This window comes from Oncorhynchus gorbuscha, linkage group LG05, assembly GCF_021184085.1.
Source record: "Oncorhynchus gorbuscha isolate QuinsamMale2020 ecotype Even-year linkage group LG05, OgorEven_v1.0, whole genome shotgun sequence".
NCBI lineage: Eukaryota > Metazoa > Chordata > Actinopteri > Salmoniformes > Salmonidae > Oncorhynchus > Oncorhynchus gorbuscha.
In genome coordinates, this window is record NC_060177.1 from 1202427 (window position 1) to 1224398 (window position 21972).

Sequence of the window (21972 nt, forward strand, 5' to 3'; positions counted from 1 at the left end):
GGAATCCCTGAACTCATCTCTGTCTGGAGGACTCCCCCTGAACTCAGCTCTGTCTGGAGGAATCCCTGAGCCCAGCTCTGTCTGGAGGACTCCCTGAACCCAGCTGTCTGGAGAACTCCCTGAACCCAGCTCTGTCTGGAGAACTCCCTGAACCCAGCTCTGTCTGGAGGAATCCCTGAACCCAGCTCTGCCTGGAGAACTCCCTGAACCCAGCTCTGTCTGGAGGAATCCCTGAACCCAGCTCTGTCTGGAGAACTCCCTGAACCCAGCTCTGTCTGGAGGAATCCCTGAACCCAGCTCTGTCTGGAGGAATCCCTGAACTCAGCTCTGTCTGGAGGACTCTCCCTGAACCCAGCTCTGTCTGGAGGACTCCCTGAACCCAGCTCTGTCTGGAGGGCTCCCTGAGCCCAGCTCTGTCTGGAGGAATCCCTGAGCCCAGCTCTGTCTGGAGGAATCCCTGAGCCCAGCTCTGTCTGGAGGAATCCCTGAACCCAGCTCTGTCTGGAGGAATCCCTGAACCCAGCTCTGTCTGGAGGAATCCCTGAACCCAGCTCTGTCTGGAGGAATCCCTGAGCCCAGCTCTGTCTGGAGGAATCTCTGAACCCAGCTCTGTCTGGAGGGCTCCCTGAGCCCAGCTCTGTCTGGAGGAATCCCTGAACCCAGCTCTGTCTGGAGGAATCCCTGAACCCAGCTCTGTCTGGAGGAATCCCTGAGCCCAGCTCTGTCTGGAGAACTCCCTGAACCCAGCTCTGTCTGGAGGGCTCCCTGAGCCCAGCTCTGTCTGGAGGGCTCCCTGAGCCCAGCTCTGTCTGGAGAACTCCCTGAGCCCAGCTCTGTCTGGAGAACTCCCTGAACCCAGCTCTGTCTGGAGGGCTCCCTGAGCCCAGCTCTGTCTGGAGAACTCCCTGAACCCAGCTCTGTCTGGAGAACTCCCTGAGGCCCGCTCTGTCTGGAGGGCTCCCTGAGGCCCGCTCTGTCTGGAGAACTCCCTGAACCCAGCTCTGACTGGAGAACTCCCTGAACCCAGCTCTGTCTGGTGGGCTCCCTGAGCACAACCAAGGCCCCAAGATCATAACATCATGGTCCAGTCCCAAATGGCTACTTATTCCCTATGAAGTTCACTTCCTATGGGCTCTGGTCAGAAGGTTCGCTCTACGAAGGGAATACAGTGCCATTTGGACTCATATCATAACAGAACCCTTTCCCGGAGCCAAAGGGAGAATAGGTCCAGGTGTCTGGGGTTGTGTGGTCAGACCGTGAATTCAACAAAGTCCACAGAACAGACCTCCTCAAGAGGAATCACACCCCATTTCACTGTTTCAACAATCCTGCACATGTTAAAGAATATATATATATATATATATAATATATTATAATATATTCAGAGTTTAAATGTCTCTAATCTCTGTTGTATTGCTCCACCAGGATCGGAGGGACTGTCCCCATCGTGTACACCTACTTCGCAGAGTTCCTCCAGATGGATAAGAGAGGGGAGCACCTTAGCTGGCTGTGTATGTTCTGGATGTTCGGTGGGCTCTACGCCTCCTTCACCGCCTGGGGAATCATCCCTCACTACGGTACCAAGCCATTTTGCTGTTATGTAATACTTTATGAATTTCATAGTAGATGAATTGAGTAGTTTGACCTGATCAGGCCCGGATGGAACCCATACACTCTTTGAGCTCAGCTGTAACGTCACCCAGCAGGTAATGGCCCTGACTGTGCTGTTGTTGATGATGGTGATGGTGATGATGATGATGGTGATGATGATGAAGGTGGTGATGATGATGGTTATGATGAAGGTGGTGATGATGATGGTTATGATGGTGATGGTGATGGTAGTGGTGATGATGGTGGTGATGGTGGTGATGATGGTGATGATGATGGTGATGATGATGATGATGATGATGGTGATGATGGTGTTGGTGTTGATGGTGATGATGATGGTTGTGATGGTAATGATGGTGATGATGATGGTGGTGATGATTATGATGATGATGGTGATGATGGTGATGATGATGATGATGATGGTGATGGTGGTGATGATGATGATGATGGTGTTGGTGTTGGTGTTGGTGTTGGTGTTGATGGTGATGATGGTGATAATGATAATGATGGTGATGGTGGTGATGATGATGGTGATGGTGTTGGTGTTGGTGTTGGTGTTGATGGTGATGGTGATGATGGTGATGATGATAATGATGGTGATGGTGGTGATGGTGTTGATGGTGATGATGATAATGCTGGTGATGGTGTTGGTGTTGATGATGGTGATGATGATGATGATGATGATGATGATGATGATGATGATGTTGGTGGTGATGATGGTGATGGTGATGGTGGTGATGATGATGGTGATGGTGATGGTGATGATGGTGGTGATGATAATGATGGTGATGGTGGTGATGGTGTTGATGGTGATGATGATGATGATGATGTTGATGATGATGATGATGATGATGATGATGGTGTTGGTGTTGATGGTGATGATGGTTGTAATGATGGTGATGAGGATGATGATGGTGATGGTGATGATGATGATGATGATGGTGATGATGGTGATGATGATGGTGATGATGATGGTGATGATGATGGTGATGATGATGGTGATGATGATGGTGATGATGATGGTGATGATGATGGTGATGATGATGGTGATGATGATGGTGATGATGAGGATGATGATGTTATTATCATTATTATTGTTGTTGATGTGTGATGTTGATGATGTACCCCACCGTTCAACAGTTTGTGGTCACTTAGAAATGTCCTTGTTTTTGAAAGAAAATCATTTTTTGGCATATTAAATTAACATCAAATTGATCAGAAATACAGTGTAGACATTGTTAATGTTGTCAATGACTATTGTAGCTGGAAACGGCTGATTTATTTATGGAATATCTACATAGGCGTAACAGAGGCCATGTCTCACATGGAAGAGTCTTCATTTCTCAAAACAAGAATAGACTGATAAGTTTCAGGAGAACGTTCTTTGTTTCTGGCCATGTTGAGCCTGTAATCGAACCCACAAATGCAGATGCTCCAGATACTCAACTAGTCTAAAGAAGGCCAGTTTTATTGCTTCTTTAACCAGAAAGACAGTTTTCAGCTTTGCTAACATCATTGCAAAAGGGTTTTCTAATGATCAATTAGCCTTTTAAAATGATAACCTTGGATTAGCTAACACAACGTGCCATTGGAACACAGGAGTAGCTAACACAACGTGCTATTGGAACACAGGAGTAGCTAACACAACGTGCCATTGGAACACAGGAGTAGCTAACACAACGTGCCATTGGAACACAGGCGTGATGGTTGCTGATAATGGGCCTTAGTACTTGGATTAGCTAACACAACGTGCCATTGGAACACAGGAGTGATGGTTGCTGATAATGGGCCTCTGTACTTGGATTAGCTAACACAACTTGCCATTGGAACACAGGCGTGATGGTTGCTGATAAAGGGCACCTATGTAGATATTCCACTAAAAATCTGACTTTTCCAGCTACAATAGTCATTTACAACATTAACAATGTCTACACTGTATTTCTGACCAATTTAATGTTACAGTATTTTAACCGACAAATAATGTGCTTTTCTTAAAAAAACAAGGACTTTTCTAAGTGACCACAAACTTTTGAACGGCAGTGTATGTTGTTGTTGATGTTGTTGTTGATGTTGTTGTTGTTGATGTTGTTGATGTATGTTGTTGTTATTGTTGGTGATGTTGTTGTTGTTGTTGTTGATGATGTTGTTGATGTATGTTGTTGGTATTGTTGTTGATGTATGTTGTTGGTATTGTTGTTGATGTATGTTGTTATTGTTGTTGTTGATGTATGTTGTTGTTGATGTTTGTTGTTGTTGTTGTTGGTGTATATTGTTGTTGATGTTGTTGATGTATGTTGTTATTGTTGTTGTTGATGTATGTTATTGTTGTTATTGTTGGTGATGTTGTTGTTGTTGTTGATGTATGTTGTTGTTATTGTTGATGATGATGTTGTTGATCTTGTTGATATATGTTGTTGTTGTTGTTGTTGTTGATGTATGTTGTTGTTGTTGTTGATGTATGTTGTTGTTGATGTATATTGTTGTTGATGTATGTTGTTTTTGATGTTGTTGTTGATGAATGTTGTTGATGTATGTTGTTGTTGATGTATGTTGTTGATGTATGTTGTTGTTGATGTATGTTTTGGTATTGTTGTTGTTGATGTATGTTATTGTTATTGTTATTGTTGTTGTTGATGTATGTTGTTGTTGATGTATGTTGTTGTTGATGTTGTTGTTGATGTATGTTGTTGTTGATGTATGTTTTGGTATTGTTGTTGTTGATGTATGTTATTGTTATTGTTATTGTTGTTGTTGATGTATGTTGTTATTGTTGTTGATGTTGTTGATGTATGTTGTTGTTGATGTATGTTGTTGTTATTGTTGATTATGTTGTTGATGTATGTTGTTGTTATTGTTGATGACGTTGTTGTTGTTATTGTTGATGTTGTTGTTATTGATGTATGTTGTTGTTATTGTTGATGATGTTGTTGATGTTGTTGATGTAGGTTGTTGTTATTGTTGATGATGTTGTTGATGTTGTTGATGTATGTTGTTGTTATTGTTGATGTTGTTGATGTATGTTGTTGATGTTGTTGATGTATGTTGTTGATGTTGTTGATGTATGTTGTTGTTATTGTTGATGATGTTGTTGTTATTGTTAATGTTGTTGATGTATGTTGTTGTTGATGATGATGATGTTGTTGTTGATGTTGTCGATGTATGTTGTTGTTATTGTTGATGTTGTTGTTGATGTTGTTGCAGGCTGGGGCATTAGCCTGGGGACACAGTACCAGATCCACACCTGGAGAGTATTCATGCTGGTGTGTATGTTTCCAGCCATCATTGCCCTCATTGGACTGGTCTTCATGCCAGAGAGTCCACGCTTCTTCCTGGAGGTAACAGACTGTATGTGTATGTGTATGTGTGTGTATGTGTGTGTGTATGTGTGTGTGTCACAGAGCATTCTGATATTATGATGACTCACCAGCCACAGAGCATTCTGATATTATGATGACTCAGCAGCCACAGAGCATTCTGATATTATGATGACTCACCAGCCACAGAGCATTCTGATATTATGATGACTCAGCAGCCACAGAGCATTCTGATATTATGATGACTCAGCAGCCACAGAGCATTCTGATATTATGATGACTCAGCAGCCACAGAGCATTCTGATATTATGATGACTCAGCAGCCACAGAGCATTCTGATATTATGACGACTCAGCAGCCACAGAGCATTCTGATATTATGACGACTCACCAGCCACAGAGCATTCTGATATTATGATGACTCAGCAGCCACAGAGCATTCTGATATTATGAAGACTCAGCAGCCACAGAGCATTCTGATAATATGATGACTCAGCAGCCACAGAGCATTCTGATATTATGATGACTCAGCAGCCACAGAGCATTCTGATATTATGATGACTCAGCAGCCACAGAGCATTCTGATATTATGATGACTCAGCAGCCACAGAGCATTCTGATATTATGATGACTCAGCAGCCACAGAGCATTCTGATATTATGATGACTCACCAGCCACAGAGCATTCTGATATTATGATGACTCAGCAGCCACAGAGCATTCTGATATTATGATGACTCAGCAGCCACAGAGCATTCTGATATTATGATGACCAGCAGCCTGACAGAGCATTCTGATATTATGATGACTCAGCAGCCACAGAGCATTCTGATATTATGATGACTCAGCAGCCACAGAGCATTCTGATATTATGATGACTCAGCAGCCACAGAGCATTCTGATATTATGATGACTCAGCATTCTGATATTATGATGACTCAGCAGCCACATAGCATTCAGCCTCTCCAAAAAAAACACAGGAAATAAATCACACTGCTGTAAAGGTTGAACATCTCCCCCCAGTCCCTTATTCCTTTTACATGGTATTGTACAATCTTAGGAAAAAGGGGACCAAAAAGGTTTTTCTGCTTTCCCGATAGGTTAACCACCTTTGGTCCCAGGTAGAACTCTTTTGGGTTCTATGTAGAACCAAAAGGGTTCCACCTGGAAGCAAAAAGGGTTCTCCAAAATGTTCATGGGACATGGAACCCCTACATGGAACCCAAAATAGTTCTTTCTGGAATCAAAAAGGGTTCCACCTTGAACCAAAAGGGGTTATCCTATGGGGACAGCTGAAGAACCCCTTTAGGTTCTAGATAGCACCTTTCTTCTAAGATTGTACCTATATATTCCATCTTCTATGGCATTGTATATTCCAGTAGCTACATGTGATAGACTGACAGATGTTTCTGTCTGTAAATTCTCAGAATGGGAGACATGACGAGGCCTGGATGATTCTGAGACAGGTCCATGATACCAACTGGAAGGCCAAGGGAGAACCTGAGAGGGTATTCACTGTGAGTACACCAGCCAGTCAAACCAACTCTCCTCTTGTACAGTCAACCAGAGAGGGTGTTCACTGTGAGTACACCACCGCTCCTCTAGTACAGTCAACCAGAGATGGTATTCACTGTGAGTACACCACCGCTCCTCTAGTACAGTCAACCAGAGAGGGTATTCACTGTGAGTACACCACCGCTCCTCTAGTACAGTCAACCAGAGAGGGTATTCACTGTGAGTACACCACCGCTCCTCTAGTACAGTCAACCAGAGAGGGTATTCACTGTGAGTACACCACCGCTCCTCTAGTACAGTCAACCAGAGAGGGTATTCACTGTGAGTACACCACCGCACCACCGCTCCTCTAACAGTCAACCAGAGAGGGTCCTCTAGTACAGTCAACCAGAGAGGGTATTCACTGTGAGTACACCACCGCTCCTCTAGTCAACCAGAGAGGGTATTCACTGTGAGTACACCACTCTCCTCTAGTACAGTCAACCAGAGAGGGTATTCAACTCTCCTCTAGTACAGTCAACCAGAGAGGGTATTCAACTCTCCTCTAGTACAGTCAACCAGAGAGGGTATTCACTGTGAGTACACCACCGCTCCTCTAGTACAGTCAACCAGAGAGGGTATTCACTGTGAGTACACCACCGCTCCTCTAGTACAGTCAACCAGAGAGGGTATTCACTGTGAGTACACCACCGCTCCTCTAGTACAGTCAACCAGAGAGGGTATTCACTGTGAGTACACCACCGCTCCTCTAGTACAGTCAACCAGAGAGGGTATTCACTGTACAGAACCAGAGAGGGTATTCACCACCACCGCTCCTCTAGTACAGTCAACCAGAGAGGGTATTCACTGTGAGTACACCACCGCTCCTCTAGTACAGTCAACAGACACTGTCACCACCTCCTCTAGTACAGTCTAGTACAGTCAACCAGAGAATTCACAGTACACCACCGCTCCTCTAGTACAGTCAACCAGAGAGGGTATTCACTGTTATCCTCTATAAGTCAACCAGAGAGGGTATTCACTTTACACCACCGCTCCTCCAGTCAACAGATAGGGTAATGTGAGTACACCACCGCTCCTCTAGTACAGTCAACCAGAGAGGGTATTCACTGTGAGTACACCACCGCTCTCAACCAGAGATGGTATTCTGAGTACACCACCGAGTACAAACCAGAGGTATTCACTGTGACACTCCTCTAGTACAGTCAACCAGAGGGGTATTCACTGTGAGTACACCACCACTCCTCTAGTACAGTCAACCAGAGAGGGTATTCACTGTGAGTGTACAGTCAACCAGAGGGTATTCACTGTTGTAGTACCTACCAGAGAAAACATTAGTTTCTCCTTTTAGTTTGGGTGGGAATGTCCAACATCAAGACTCTAAGACCCAGGAGGATGAGTATTAAACACCAATATAACAATGAGATCCAGAAATACCGAGGACACTGGAGTCACATCCTTCCAGCCAGCTGGACTGTCAGTTTACACACCAACCTCCTCAAACAGGTAACAGCAGGACTGTCAGTACACCACCCTCCTCTAGTACAGTCAACCAGAGAGGGTATTCAACACACCACCGCTCCTCTAGTACAGTCAACCAGAGAGGGTATTCACTGTGAGTACACCACCGCTCCTCTAGTACAGTCAACCAGAGAGGGTATTCACTGTGAGTACACCACCGCTCCTCTAGTACAGTCAACAGAGAGGGTATTCACTGTGAGTACACCACCGCTCCTCTAGTACAGTCAACAGAGAGGGTATTCACTGTGAGTACACCACCGCTCCTCTAACAGTCAACCAGAGAGGGTATTCACTGTGAGTATGGGCACCACCTCACCACCTGTCAGACACCACCGCTCCTCTAGTACAGTCAACCAGAGAGGGTATTCACTGTGAGTACACCACCGCTCCTCTAGTACAGTCAACCAGAGAGGGTATTCTGTGAGTACACCACCGCTCCTCTAGTACAGTCAACCAGAGAGGGTATTCACTGTACACCACCACTCCTCTAGAAACAGAGAGGGTATTCAGAACACCACCGCTCCTCTAGTAAGTCAACCAGAGAGGGTATTCACTGTGAGTACACCACCGCTCCTCTAGTACAGTCAACCAGAGAGGGTATTCACTGTGAGTACACCACCGCTCCTCTAGTAAGTCAACCAGGAGGGTATTCACAGTACACCACCGGAAACTGTCCTCTAGTACAGTCAGGAGAACCATACTCAAATCAGGTTATATAATCAGCTGTGACTGTCCCTCCTGTCAGGTGTCCAACATCACCTCCTAAGACCCAGGAGGATGAGTTCATTGAGATCCAGAGTGACACTGGAACAGCTGTCAGACACACCAACCTCCTGGACTGTCAGACACACCAACCTCCTCAAACAGGTAACAGCAGGACTGTCAGACACCAACCTCCTCAAACAGGTAACAGCTGGACTGTCAGACACCAACCTCCTCAAACAGGTAACAGCTGGACTGTCAGACACCAACCTCCTCAAACAGGTAACAGCTGGACTGTCAGACACCAACCTCCTCAAACAGGTAACAGCTGGACTGTCAGACACACCAACCTCCTCAAACAGGTAACAGCTGGACTGTCAGACACCAACCTCCTCAAACAGGTAACAGCTGGACTGTCAGACACACCAACCTCCTCAAACAGGTAACAGCTGGACTGTCAGACACACCAACCTCCTCAAACAGGTAACAGCAGGACTGTCAGACACCAACCTCCTCAAACAGGTAACAGCTGGACTGTCAGACACCAACCTCCTCAAACAGGTAACAGCTGGACTGTCAGACACCAACCTCCTCAAACAGGTAACAGCTGGACTGTCAGACACCAACCTCCTCAAACAGGTAACAGCTGGACTGTCAACAGGTAACAGCTGGACTGTCAGACACCAACCTCCTCCAACAGGTAACAGCTGGACTGTCAGACACACCAACCTCCTCAAACAGGTAACAGCTGGACCGTCAGACACCAACCTCCTCAAACAGGTAACAGCTGGACTGTCAGACACCAACCTCCTCAAACAGGTAACAGCTGGACTGTCAGACACCAACCTCCTCAAACAGGTAACAGCTGGACTGTCAGACACCAACCTCCTCAAACAGGTAACAGCTGGACTGTCAGACACCAACCTCCTCAAACAGGTAACAGCTGGACTGTCAGACACCCAACCTCCTCAAACAGGTAACAGCTGGACTGTCAGACACCAACCTCCTCAAACAGGTAACAGCTGGACTGTCAGACACCAACCTCCTCAAACAGGTAACAGCTGGACTGTCAGACACCAACCTCCTCAAACAGGTAACAGCTGGACTGTCAGACACACCAACCTCCTCAAACAGGTAACAGCTGGACTGTCAGACACACCAACCTCCTCAAACAGGTAACAGCTGGACTGTCAGACACCAACCTCCTCAAACAGGTAACAGCAGGACTGTCAGACACCAACCTCCTCAAACAGGTAACAGCTGGACTGTCAGACACCAACCTCCTCAAACAGGTAACAGCTGGACTGTCAGACACCAACCTCCTCAAACAGGTAACAGCTGGACTGTCAGACACCAACCTCCTCAAACAGGTAACAGCTGGACTGTCAGACACCAACCTCCTCAAACAGGTAACAGCTGGACTGTCAGACACCAACCTCCTCAAACAGGTAACAGCTGGACTGTCAGACACCAACCTCCTCAAACAGGTAACAGCTGGACTGTCAGACACCAACCTCCTCAAACAGGTAACAGCTGGACTGTCAGACACACCAACCTCCTCAAACAGGTAACAGCTGGACTGTCAGACACCAACCTCCTCAAACAGGTAACAGCTGGACTGTCAGACACACCAACCTCCTCAAACAGGTAACAGCTGGACTGTCAGACACCAACCTCCTCAAACAGGTAACATATAGTAGCCATTTCAGGGGGGAGCCCCAACCGGAATTCAATCAGTGTCCAGCTACTGTCAACACAACACCTCAGCCATTACACCAAGAGATCCTAAACACTAGGAGGATGCTAGGTGTTAGATTGCTACAACACATATTCTTGATTTAAAATGTTAGAGTTTTTGAACATTGTCAATAACACTGCTGATAAGACTGTGTTGAAAACTGTCAATAGAACTGCTGATAAGACTGTGTTGAAAACTGTCAACAGCACTGCTGATAAGACTGTGTTGAAAACTGTCAACAGCACTGCTGATAAGACTGTGTTGAAAACCATCAATAGCACTGCTGATAAGACTGTCTGAACCAGAAGGATGACTTGTTTGTGTTGTTGCTTCTATGTCTCCAGGTGATGCAGAACATGATGTCCCTGGCAGCACCAGACCTCAGACTGCAGGGTCTGTTCCTGGCTATCGTCTGGTTCACCATGGCCTTCAGGTAAACAAACAGTAGTAACCTTTTGTTGTGAGTATATTCAACAGACCCCCCTGTTATCCCATCAGGTGCTCCTCAACCAACACAGTAGATATCCAATCCAGTCAAAGCTCTCCAGATGGGGAACGTCTGCATATCTAACATGTGATAGCTTGCTACCTGTCGAGAGCACTACCAAGTCACTATTGGACGTGTCAATCATGACGGGGTACTGTTACTTCTGTGTCTCAGCTACCACGGACTGTCGGTGTGGTTCCCTGACATGATCAAGTACATGCAGTATGAGGAGTACGAGTCCAAGGTGAAACTCTTCCATCGAGAACGAGTGGAGCGATTCCACTTCAACTTCTCCCTGGTCAACCAGATCCACAAAGAGGGAGAATATGTCCATGACAAGTATGTCACAGATGGGATATTTTGAGTGGACAACTAGTACGTTACAATGTTGTCAGATGTCTTCCCTGAAGCAGGGCTGTTCTCTCTCTCTCTCTCTCTCTCTCTCTCTAAAAAAACCTTGTGCTATCTCTTATCTAAGGTTCATGGATATAGAGATCAAGTCTGTGAAGTTTGAAGATTCCCTGTTTGAGAACTGTTACTTTGAGGACGTCCGGTCGACCAGCACGTACTTTGAGAACTGCACCATCAAGAACACGGTCTTCTATAACACAGGTAGGTGTTATATCTGTCCATAGAGAGACCAGACAAGGTTGTACAATGTCTCCCTTGCTGTTAACCTTAGCCATTGATATGTGATGTGTATTATGTATGTGATTGGGAAGGTATTCGGAAGGTATTCAGACCCTTAGCCATTGATATGTGAGGTGTATTATGTATGTGATGTATAGTGCATTCGGAAGGTATTCAGACCCTTAGCCATTGATATGTGAGGTGTATTATGTATGTGATGTACAGTGCATTCGGAAGGTATTCAGACCCTCAGCCATTTTCCACATTATTGATGTTATTGATTCAGTCCTATTCTAAAATGGATTCAAAATATAAAAGATCCTTATCAATCTACACCTAAATCCTCACAATGACAAAGCAGCCATTATTATTATTTTTTAATGTTTGCTAATTTATAAAAAATAAATACCTTATCCATTGAGACTGGGAGGTGTATTTTGATGTTTGGATGAAAAACGTTAAATGAAACTGCCTATTTCAGACCCAGAAGCTAGAATATGCATATATTATGATAGAAAGGATAGGATATTCACTCTAAAGTTTCCAAAACTTCAAAAGATTGTATGTGAGTATAACAGAATGTATGTGCAGGCGAAAACCTGAGGAAAATCCAGCCAGGAAGTGATGTTATTTTGAAACCTCTGTTCCATTGCGTGCCTTCCATTTAAAGGATATCAGACCAGATTGAAATCAAAGGTGTATTATTTATGTGATGTACAGTGCATTCGAAGCTGTTTGTAATGTTTTGTCTGCTGAGAGAGCGTATTATGTATGTGATGTACCCTAACATAAAATAAAATGGATTCAAAATATAAAAAGATCCTTATCAATCTACACCTAAATCCTCAGGTGACAAAACAGATTATTATTATGTTTTAATTTTTGCTAATTTATAAAAATAAATATTTTTATCTTCTTTGAGACTTGGGCAGTATTTTGACGTGTTGATGAAAATGATCCCAAATGAAACTGCCTATTTCTCGGGCCCAGAAGCTAGAATATGCATATAATATGATAGAAAGGATAGGATAGAAAAGACTCTAAAGTTTCCAAAACTGTCAAAAGATTGTCTGTGAGTATAACAGAATGTATTGCTGAAAACCCGATTGGAAAATCCAACCAGGAAGTTCTGTTATTTTGAAACCTCTGTTCCATTGCATGCCACTCACCATTTAAAGGGATATCAACAGATTCAAATCAAATAAAATTTTAGAGTCAAAAACAAGCCATGAGTCGTAGGAGATATGTCCATAGAGCTCCGGCACAGGATTGTGTCATGGCACAGATCTTGGGAAGGGTGCCAAAACATTTCTGTCCCGAAGAACACAGTGGCCTCCATCATTCTTAAATGGAAGAAGTTTGAATCACCAAGACTCTTACCTATGTAAATGTGTGATTTCCAAACTTAAATTTTAAGACATTTGCAAAGATTTCTAAAACCTGTTTTTGCTTTGTAATTAGAGTTCCTTGTGTGGAGATGTGGAGAAAAAAACCATTTTAGAAGGAATACTGTGATGTAACAGCAAGTAGCAAAAGTCAGGCTTCTGAATGCAGATGTAACCACTCGTTGAACAGAGAGCACAGATCCCCTTGGATCTCATTTGGTCCTTTATCTCCGTGACTGGCAGACCTTGGGAAACAAGATTTATAGACTTCGGATGGAATGCCAAGCTCCATCTGAGGAAACCTGTCATCATCCAGGAGTGAAGCATGGTGGTCTAGCATGGTCAGCTTCCTGGGGATGTTTTTCAGTGGCAGGGACTGGGAGACTAGCTAGGTTTGAGGGAAAATGAAAAACAGACACGTCATGAGCATGGAACAAAATACAGAGAGACCCTTGATGAAAACCTGCTCCAGAGCGCTCAGGACCTCAGACTGGAGCGAAGGTTCACCTTCCAACAGGACAACTCCCAAAGCACACAGACAAGACAATACAAGGGTGGCTTCCGGACAAATCTCTGAATGTCCTTTCAGTCTCCTGCTCTCTCTCTCTCTGTCTCTGAATCCAATCTCTCATCTCTGTCTCTTTCACCTGAAAATAGCTGAGCAGCTCTCGCTCCCTCTCCAACCTGACAGACCTTGAGAGGATCTGCAGTGAAGAAACTACCTCTCTACAGGTGTCTCTCTCTCTTGTAGAGTCTACTCTCTCTCTCTCTCAGTGCTGTAATCTCTGCTCTCTCTGCTTCAACAAAGTACTGAGTAGAGGGTCTGAATACCTATGTAAATGTGAGATTTCTGTTTAAATTTTAAGACATTTGCAAAGATTTCTAAAAACCTGTTTTTGCTTTGTAGTTATGGTGTATTGTCTGAGTGAAAAACTAAAACATTTTAGAGTAATACTGTGATGTAACAGAAAGTAGGAAAAGTGAAGGCTTCTGTCTGTCTGCCGTTGAACAGAGAGCACAGATCCCTCTCCCTCTCTGATCTCATTTGGTCCTTTATCTCCGTGACTGGCAGACCTTCTGGGAAGTCTGTCTGTCTGTCTTATAGTCTGTCTGATGGAAAATGCCACTTTCTCCATCCTGCCCCCCTCTGTCATCTGAACTTCCAGGAGGAGAACTCTCATCTCTCATCTACATGGTCAGCTTCCTCTGGAGTCTGCTCACTGCCAGGCAACATCCTGTCAGCCCTCTTCATGGACAAGATAGGAAGGATCAAAATTATAGGTGAGGGAAGTGAAGACACGTATGTGGCTCAGTGGGAAAATAATCAATGGTACAAAGCAACCTGAAACTATGGCAGCAACTCTGAAATCATTCTCTCTCTCTCTCTCTCTCTCTCTCTCTCTCTCTCTCTCTCTCTCTCTCTCTCTCTCTCTCTCTCTCTCTCTGTCTCTCTCTCTTCTCTCTCTCTCTCTCTCTCTCTCCCTCTCTCTCTCTCTCTCTGTCTCTCTCTCTCTCTCTCTCTCTGCCCCCTCTCTCTGTCTCTCTCTCTCTCTCTCTCTCTGCCCCCTGTCTGTCTGTCTGTCTGTCTGTCTGTCTGTCTGTCTGTCTGTCTGTCTCTCTCTCTGTCTCTGTCTCTGTCTCTGTCTCTGTCTCTCTCTCTGTCTCTCTCTCTCTCTCTCTCTCTCTCTCTCTCTCTCCTCTTTACCCCCCTCTCTGTCTGTCTGTCTGTCTCCTCTCTCTGTCTCTCTCTCTCTCTCTGTCTCTGCCACTCTCTCTCTCTCTCTCTCTGCCCCCTCTCTCTGTCTCTCTCTCTCTCTCCCTCTCTGCCCCCCCTGTCTGTCTCTGTCTGTCTGTCTGTCTGTCTGTCTGTCTGTCTGTCTGTCTGTCTGTCTGTCTGTCTGTCTGTCTGTCTGTCTGTCTGTCTGTCTGTCTGTCTGTCTCTCTCTCTCCCTCTCTGCCCTCTCTCTCTGTCTCTCTCTCTCTCCCTCTCTGCCCCCCCTCTCTGTCTGTCTGTCTGTCTGTCTGTCTGTCTGTCTGTCTGTCTGTCTCTGTCTCTCTCTCTCTCTCTCTCACTCTCTCCCTCTCTCTCCCCCCTCTCTCTGTCTCTCCTCCCTCTCTGCCCCCCTCTGTCTGTCTGTCTGTCTGTCTGTCTGTCTGTCTGTCTGTCTGTCTGTCTGTCTGTCTGTCTGTCTGTCTCTCTCTCTCTCTGTCTCTCTGTCTCCCTCTCTCCCCCCCCTCTCTGTCTCTCTCTCTCCCTCTCTGCCCCCTCTCTGTCTCTCTCTCCCTCTTACCCCCCCTCTCTGTCTGTCTGTCTGTCTGTCTGTCTGTCTGTCTGTCTGTCTGTCTGTCTGTCTGTCTGTCTGTCTGTCTGTCTGTCTGTCTGTCTGTCTGTCTGTCTCTCTCTCCCCTCTCTGCCCCCCCCTCTGTCTCTCTCTCACTCCCTCTTTACCCCCTCTGTCTGTCTGTCTGTCTGTCTGTCTGTCTGTCTGTCTGTCTGTCTGTCTGTCTGTCTGTCTGTCTGTCTGTCTGTCTGTCTGTCTGTCTGTCTCTCTCTCTCTCCCACCAGGTGGTTCTATGCTGATATCAGCAGTTTGTACATTCCTCCTGCTCCTCAGCTTCAGTCAGGGGGCAGTTATATTATTTCAGTGCCTTTTCTACGCTACCAGCGTCGCGGCCTGGAACGGACTGGAGGTCATCACAGTAGAAATCTACCCTTCTGCTAAAAGGTACAGAGAACCACAATCCCCATGTCAATGTCCTGGTATCAGACGGATGTTTGTGTTGTTCATGATGAGGCATTTAGGTGGTCATTGGAAATTGTGAATAATTGAAGGAGTTTTGTGGATAAATACTATAAACCAAAGGTTTTCAACTGGTTTTGCCTCGGGACCCAAACTGAAGCAGGTTGTTTCAAATTTGAACCAGGTAGTTTTTACTCAGACACCTGTGATCCATTCAAAACCTCCTGTCCTAAACTGTCTGTTAAGAACCACTGTCCTAAAACTGTCCGTTAAGCACCTGTCCTAAACTGTTTGTTAATCACCTGTCCTCAACTGTCTGTTAATCACCTGTCCTAAACTAAACTGTCTGTTAATCACCTGTCCTAAACTGTCTGTTAAACTGTCACCTGTCCTAAACTGTCCGTTAAGCACCTGTCCTAAACTCCGTCCGTCCTAAACTGTCACCCTGTCCTAAACTGTCCGTTAAGCACGTGTCCTAAACTGTCAGTTAAGTACTTTCCTAAACTGTCAGTTAATCACCTGTCCTAAACTGTCCGTTAAGTCACCTGTCCTAAACTGTCTGTTAAACACCTGTCCTAAACTGTCTGTTAAACACCTGTCCTAAACCTCTCTCTTCCTCAGATGCAAAGCGTTCGGAGTTTTCCTAAACTGTCTGCTGGCAGCCATTCCTGGCACTGTCCGTTTGCCAAGTTCATCGGTCACAAACTGATCATCCCCATTTTCCTAAACGTCTGTTAACCACCTGTGGAGGTCTGCTGGCCACTGTCAAACTGCCCGAACACGGGTCCTAAAGATCCTGGAGTGAAAACAGCTAAACATCTACAGCATCAAACTGTTGTTATTCCTGTGACTTTCCACAGGTTCTCAAAACATCTTGGTGGGAGGATTCCCCTAGACTTCCTGCTTAAACTGGGAATTTGGGAAAAGTTAGTGTCATTTTGCAAACCTTTACAACGTCACGGTCCAAATAAAGATGTCTGTACATATAGGTTGGTCCAGTTAAACACTTCCACAGAATCAGGGAGGGGCTTTCTGTTCCCACCTGATGTCCTAAACTGCACGGTACCCTCATCAAGACATGTCACCATTTTACATAGTTTGATATTGTGTTTTTAAACTTCTGTACACCTCAAAAACCACCTCTTCGGGTAGATGCAGGACATGTCACTCTGTATTTGGTATGTTTTAAAATGTGTTTTAAATTATTTTAAATGAAAGAATACGAGAGATGAGAAAGATATCCCCATTTTCCTGGAAGATGACAGACAGTTTTACCATGTTGTGCTTTGATTTAAAACTAACTGTTCGGGAAAGGTATTGGGTTGACATTTGGGTTGGAATTCAACGACGGCTAAGGTTTCAACGTAACGCTATTTTACGATTCAGAACCAATTTTCCATTGTCCTCCATTTATATATATTAATCCCTGTGGGAGGATCGCTCAGCTCCTGTTGTATCTATTAACCAGGATGACAACCTCTTCTGCTGTACAGTGGATGCATCTGTTTGACATACCAATATGTTTGTTGTGTTGTTTGTGTTTAGTCTCTCCTTTTCCAGAAGAGCTGTGTTCTAGATACTGATTCTATTAAATCCTGTCTAGTCTGTGTTCAGTCTCTCCTTTTCCAGAAGAGCTGTGTTCTAGATACTGATTCTATTTTTCCTGTCTAGTCTGTGTTCAAAATCTCCTTTTCCAGAAGAGCTGTGTTCTAGATACTGATTCTATTAAATCCTGTCTAGTCTGTGTTCAGTCTCTCCTTTTCCAGAAGAGCTGTGTTTTAGATACTGATTCTATTAAATCCTGTCTGTGTAGTCTCTGTTGTCCAGTCCAGTTGTGTTCTAGATACTGATTCAATTAAATCCTTTCTGTGTTCAGTCTCTCCTTTTCCAGAAGAGCTGTGTTTTAGATACTGATTCTATTAAATCCTGTCTACTATATCTACTTGGAAGATGACTAGTCTGTGTTCAGTCTCTCCTTTTCCAGAAGAGCTGTGTTTTAGATACTGATTCTATTAAATCCTGTCTAGTCTGTGTTCAGTCTCTCCTTGTCCAGAAGAGCTGTGTTCTAGATACTGATTCAATTAAATCCTGTCTAGTCTGTGTTCAGTCTCTCTTTTCCAGTAGAGCTGTGTTCTAGATACTGATTCAATTAAATCCTGTCTAGTCTGTGTTCAGTCTCTCCTTGTCCAGAAGAGCTGTGTTCTAGATACTGATTCTATTAAATCCTGTCTAGTCTGTGTTCAGTCTCTCCTTTCCAGAAGACTGATACTGATTCTATTAAATCCTGTCTAGTCTGTGTTCAGTCTCTACTTTTCCAGAAGAGCTGTGTTCTAGATACTGATTCTATTAAATCCTGTCTAGTCTGTGTTCAGTCTCTCCTTGTCCAGAAGAGCTGTACTGTTCTGTCTAGTCTGTGTTCAGTAGAAGAGCTGATTCAATTAAATCCTGTCTAGTCTGTGTTCAGTCTCTCCTTTTCCAGAAGAGCTGTGTTTTAGATACTGATTCTATTAAATCCTGTCTAGTCTGTGTTCAGTCTCTCCTTTTCCAGAAGAGCTGTGTTTTAGATACTGATTCTATTAAATCCTGTCTAGTCTGTGTTCAGTCTCTCCTTTTCCAGAAGAGCTGTGTTTTAGATACTGATTCTATTAAATCCTGTCTAGTCTGTGTTCAGTCTCTCCTTGTCCAGAAGAGCTGTGTTCTAGATACTGATTCTATTAAATCCTGTCTAGTCTGTGTTCAGTCTCTCCTTTTCCAGTAGAGCTGTGTTCTAGATACTGATTCTATTAAATCCTGTCTAGTCTGTGTTCAGTCTCTCCTTGTCCAGAAGAGCTGTGTTCTAGATACTGATTCTATTAAATCCTGTCTAGTCTGTGTTCAGTCTCTCCTTGTCCAGTAGACTGATACTGATTCTATTAAATCCTGTCTAGTCTGTGTTCAGTCTCTCCTTGTCCAGTAGACTGATACTGATTCTATTAAATCCTGTCTAGTCTGTGTTCAGTCTCTCCTTGTCCAGAAGAGCTGTGTTCTAGATACTGATTCTATTAAATCCTGTCTAGTTTGTGTTCAGTCTCTCCTTGTCCAGAAGAGCTGTGTTCTAGATACTGATTCTATTAAATCCTGTCTAGTCTGTGTTCAGTCTCTCCTTTTCCAGTAGACTGATACTGATTCTATTAAATCCTGTCTAGTCTGTGTTCAGTCTCTCCTTTTCCAGAAGAGCTGTGTTCTAGATTCTGATTCTATTAAATCCTGTCTAGGTTGTCTGTTGCCATGACAATGTAAGACCTTTTTTCCTAAAATTATGTGAAAATGTGAGTTTAGACACTTTTATATTTTACTCTATTTTTAAAGTCACTAAGTATCATTTACAGCACTGTTTCCCAACCCTGGTCCTCCAGTACCCCCCAACAGCCCAACCCTGGTCCTCCAGTACCCCCCAACAGCCCATCTCTGGTCCTCCAGTACCCCCAACAGCCCAACCCTGGTCATTCAGTACCCCCAACAGCCCAACCCTGGTCCTCCAGTACCCCCAACATCCCAACCCTGGTCCTCCAGTACCCCCAACATCCCAACCCTGGTCCTCCAGTACCCCCAACATCCCAACCCTGGTCCTCCAGTACCCAGCCCAACATCCCAACCCTGGTCCTCCAGTACCCCCAACAGCCTAACCCTGGTCCTCCAGTACCCCCAACATCCCAACCCTGGTCCTCCAGTACCCCTAACATCCCAACTCTGGTCCTCCAGTACCCCCAACATCCCAACCCTGGTCCTCCAGTAACCCCAACTCTGGTCCTTCAGTACCCCCAACTGGTCCTCCAGTACCCCCAACTCTGGTCCTCCAGTACCCCCAACTCTGGTCCTCCAGTACCCCCAACTCTGGTCATCCAGTACCCCCAACTCTGGTCCTCCAGTACCCCCAACTCTGGTCCTCCAGTACCCCCAACTCTGGTCCTCCAGTACCCCTAACATCCCAACTCTGGTCCTCCAGTACCCCCAACATCCCAACTCTGGTCCTCCTGTAACCCCAACTCTGGTCCTCCAGTACCCCCAACTCTGGTCCTCCAGTACCCCCAACTCTGGTCCTCCAGTACCCCCAACTCTGGTCCTCCAGTACCCCCAACTCTGGTCATCCAGTACCCCCAACTCTGGTCCTCCAGTACCCCCAACTGTGGTCCTCCAGTACCCCTAACATCCCAACTCTGGTCCTCCAGTACCCCCAACATCCCAACTCTGGTCCTCCTGTAACCCCAACTCTGGTCCTCCAGTACCCCCAACTCTGGTCCTCCAGTACCCCCAAACTCTGGTCTTCCAGTACCCACCAACTCTGGTCCTCCAGTACCCCCAACTCTGGTCCTCCTGTACCCCCAACCCTGGTCCTCCAGTACCCCCAACAGCCCAACCCTGGTCTTCCAGTACCCCCCAACAGCCCATCTCTGGTCCTCCAGTACCCCCAACCCTGGTCCTCCAGTACCCCCAACATCCCAACCCTGGTCCCCAGTACCCCCCAACATCCCAATCAAGGTCCTCCAGTACCCCCGACAGCCCAACCCTGGTCCTTCAGTACCCCCAACAGCCCAACCCTGGTCCTCCAGTACCCCCAACAGCCCAACCCTGGTCCTCCAGTACCCCCCAACAGCCCAACCCTGGTCCTCCAGTACCCCCAACAGCCCAACCCTGGTCCTCCAGTACCCCCAACAGCCCAACCCTGGTCCTCCAGTACCCCTCAACAGCCCAACCCTGGTCCTCCAGTACCCCCAACAGCCCAACCCTGGTCCTCCAGTACCCCCAACATCCCAACTCTGGTCCTCCTGTAACCCCAACTCTGGTCCTCCAGTACCCCCAACTCTGGTCCTCCAGTACCCCCAAACTCTGGTCTTCCAGTACCCACCAACTCTGGTCCTCCAGTACCCCCAACTCTGGTACTCCTGTACCCCCAACCCTGGTCCTCCAGTACCCCCAACAGCCCAACCCTGGTCCTCCAGTACCCCCCAACAGCCCATCTCTGGTCCTCCAGTACCCCCACCCTGGTCCTCCAGTACCCCCAACATCCCAACCCTGGTCCCCCAGTACCCCCAACATCCCAATCCAGGTCCTCCAGTACCCCCCCGACAGCCCAACTCTGGTCCTTCAGTACACCCCAACATCCCAACTCTGGTCCTCCAGTACCCCCAACAGCCCAACCCTGGTCCTCCAGTACCCCCCGACAGCCCAACCCTGGTCCTCATGTACCCCCGACAGCCCAACCCTGGTCCTTCAGTACCCCCAACAGCCCAACCCTGGTCCTCCAGTACCCCCAACAGCCCAACCCTGGTCCTCCAGTACCCCCAACAGCCCAACCCTGGTCCTCCAGTACCCCCAACAGCCCAAACCTGGTCCTCCAGTACCCCCAACAGCCCAACCCTGGTCCTCCAGTACCCCTCAACAGCCCAACCCTGGTCCTCCAGTACCCCCCAACAGCCCAACCCTGGTCCTCCAGTATCCCTCAACAGCCTGACCCTGGTCCTCCAGTACCTCCCAACAGCCCAACTCTGGTCCTCCAGTACCCCCAACAGCTAAACTCTGGTCCTCCAGTACCCCCACCCTGGTCCTCTAGTATCCCTCAACAGCCCAAATCTGGTCCTCCAGTATCCCCCAACAGCCCAACACTGGTCCTCCAGTACCCCCAACATCTCAACCCTGGTCCTCTAGTACCCCAACATCCCAACCCTGGTCCTCCAGTACCCCCAAAATCCCAACCCTGGTCCTTCAGTACCCCCAACATCCCAACCCTGGTCCTCCAGTACCCCCAACATCCCAACTCTGGTCCTCCAGTACCCCCAAAATCCCATCTCTGGTCCTCCAGTACCCCCAACCCTGGTCCTCCAGTACCCCCAACATCCCAACCCTGGTCCTCCAGTACCCCCAACCCTTGTCCTCCAGTACCCCCAACAGCCCAACCCTGGTCCTTCAGTACCCCCAACAGCCCAACCCTGGTCCTCCAGTACCCCCAACATCCCAACCCTGGTCCTCCAGTACCCCCAACATCCCAACCCTGGTCCTTCAGTACCCCCAACTCTGGTCCTTCAGTACCCCCAACTCTGGTCCTCCAGTACCCCCAAGATCCCAACTCTGGTCCTCCTGTACCCCCAACTCTGGTCCTTCAGTACCCCCAACTCTGGTCCTTCAGTACCCCCAACTCTGGTCCTCCAGTACCCCTAACATCCCAACTCTGGTCCTCCAGTACCCCCAAAATCCCAACTCTGGTCCTCCTGTAACCCCAACTCTGGTCCTCCAGTACCCCCAACTCTGGTCCTAGAGTACCCCCAACTCTGGTCCTCCAGTACCCCCAACATCCCA

At 46.5% G+C, this 21972-nt stretch overlaps 1 pseudogene; it reads left to right on the forward strand.

The window, feature by feature from the left end:
* Window positions 1-8768, forward strand: part of LOC124034982 — a 31172-nt pseudogene extending 22404 nt beyond the window's left edge.
* Window positions 8769-21972: the final 13204 nt, after the last annotated feature.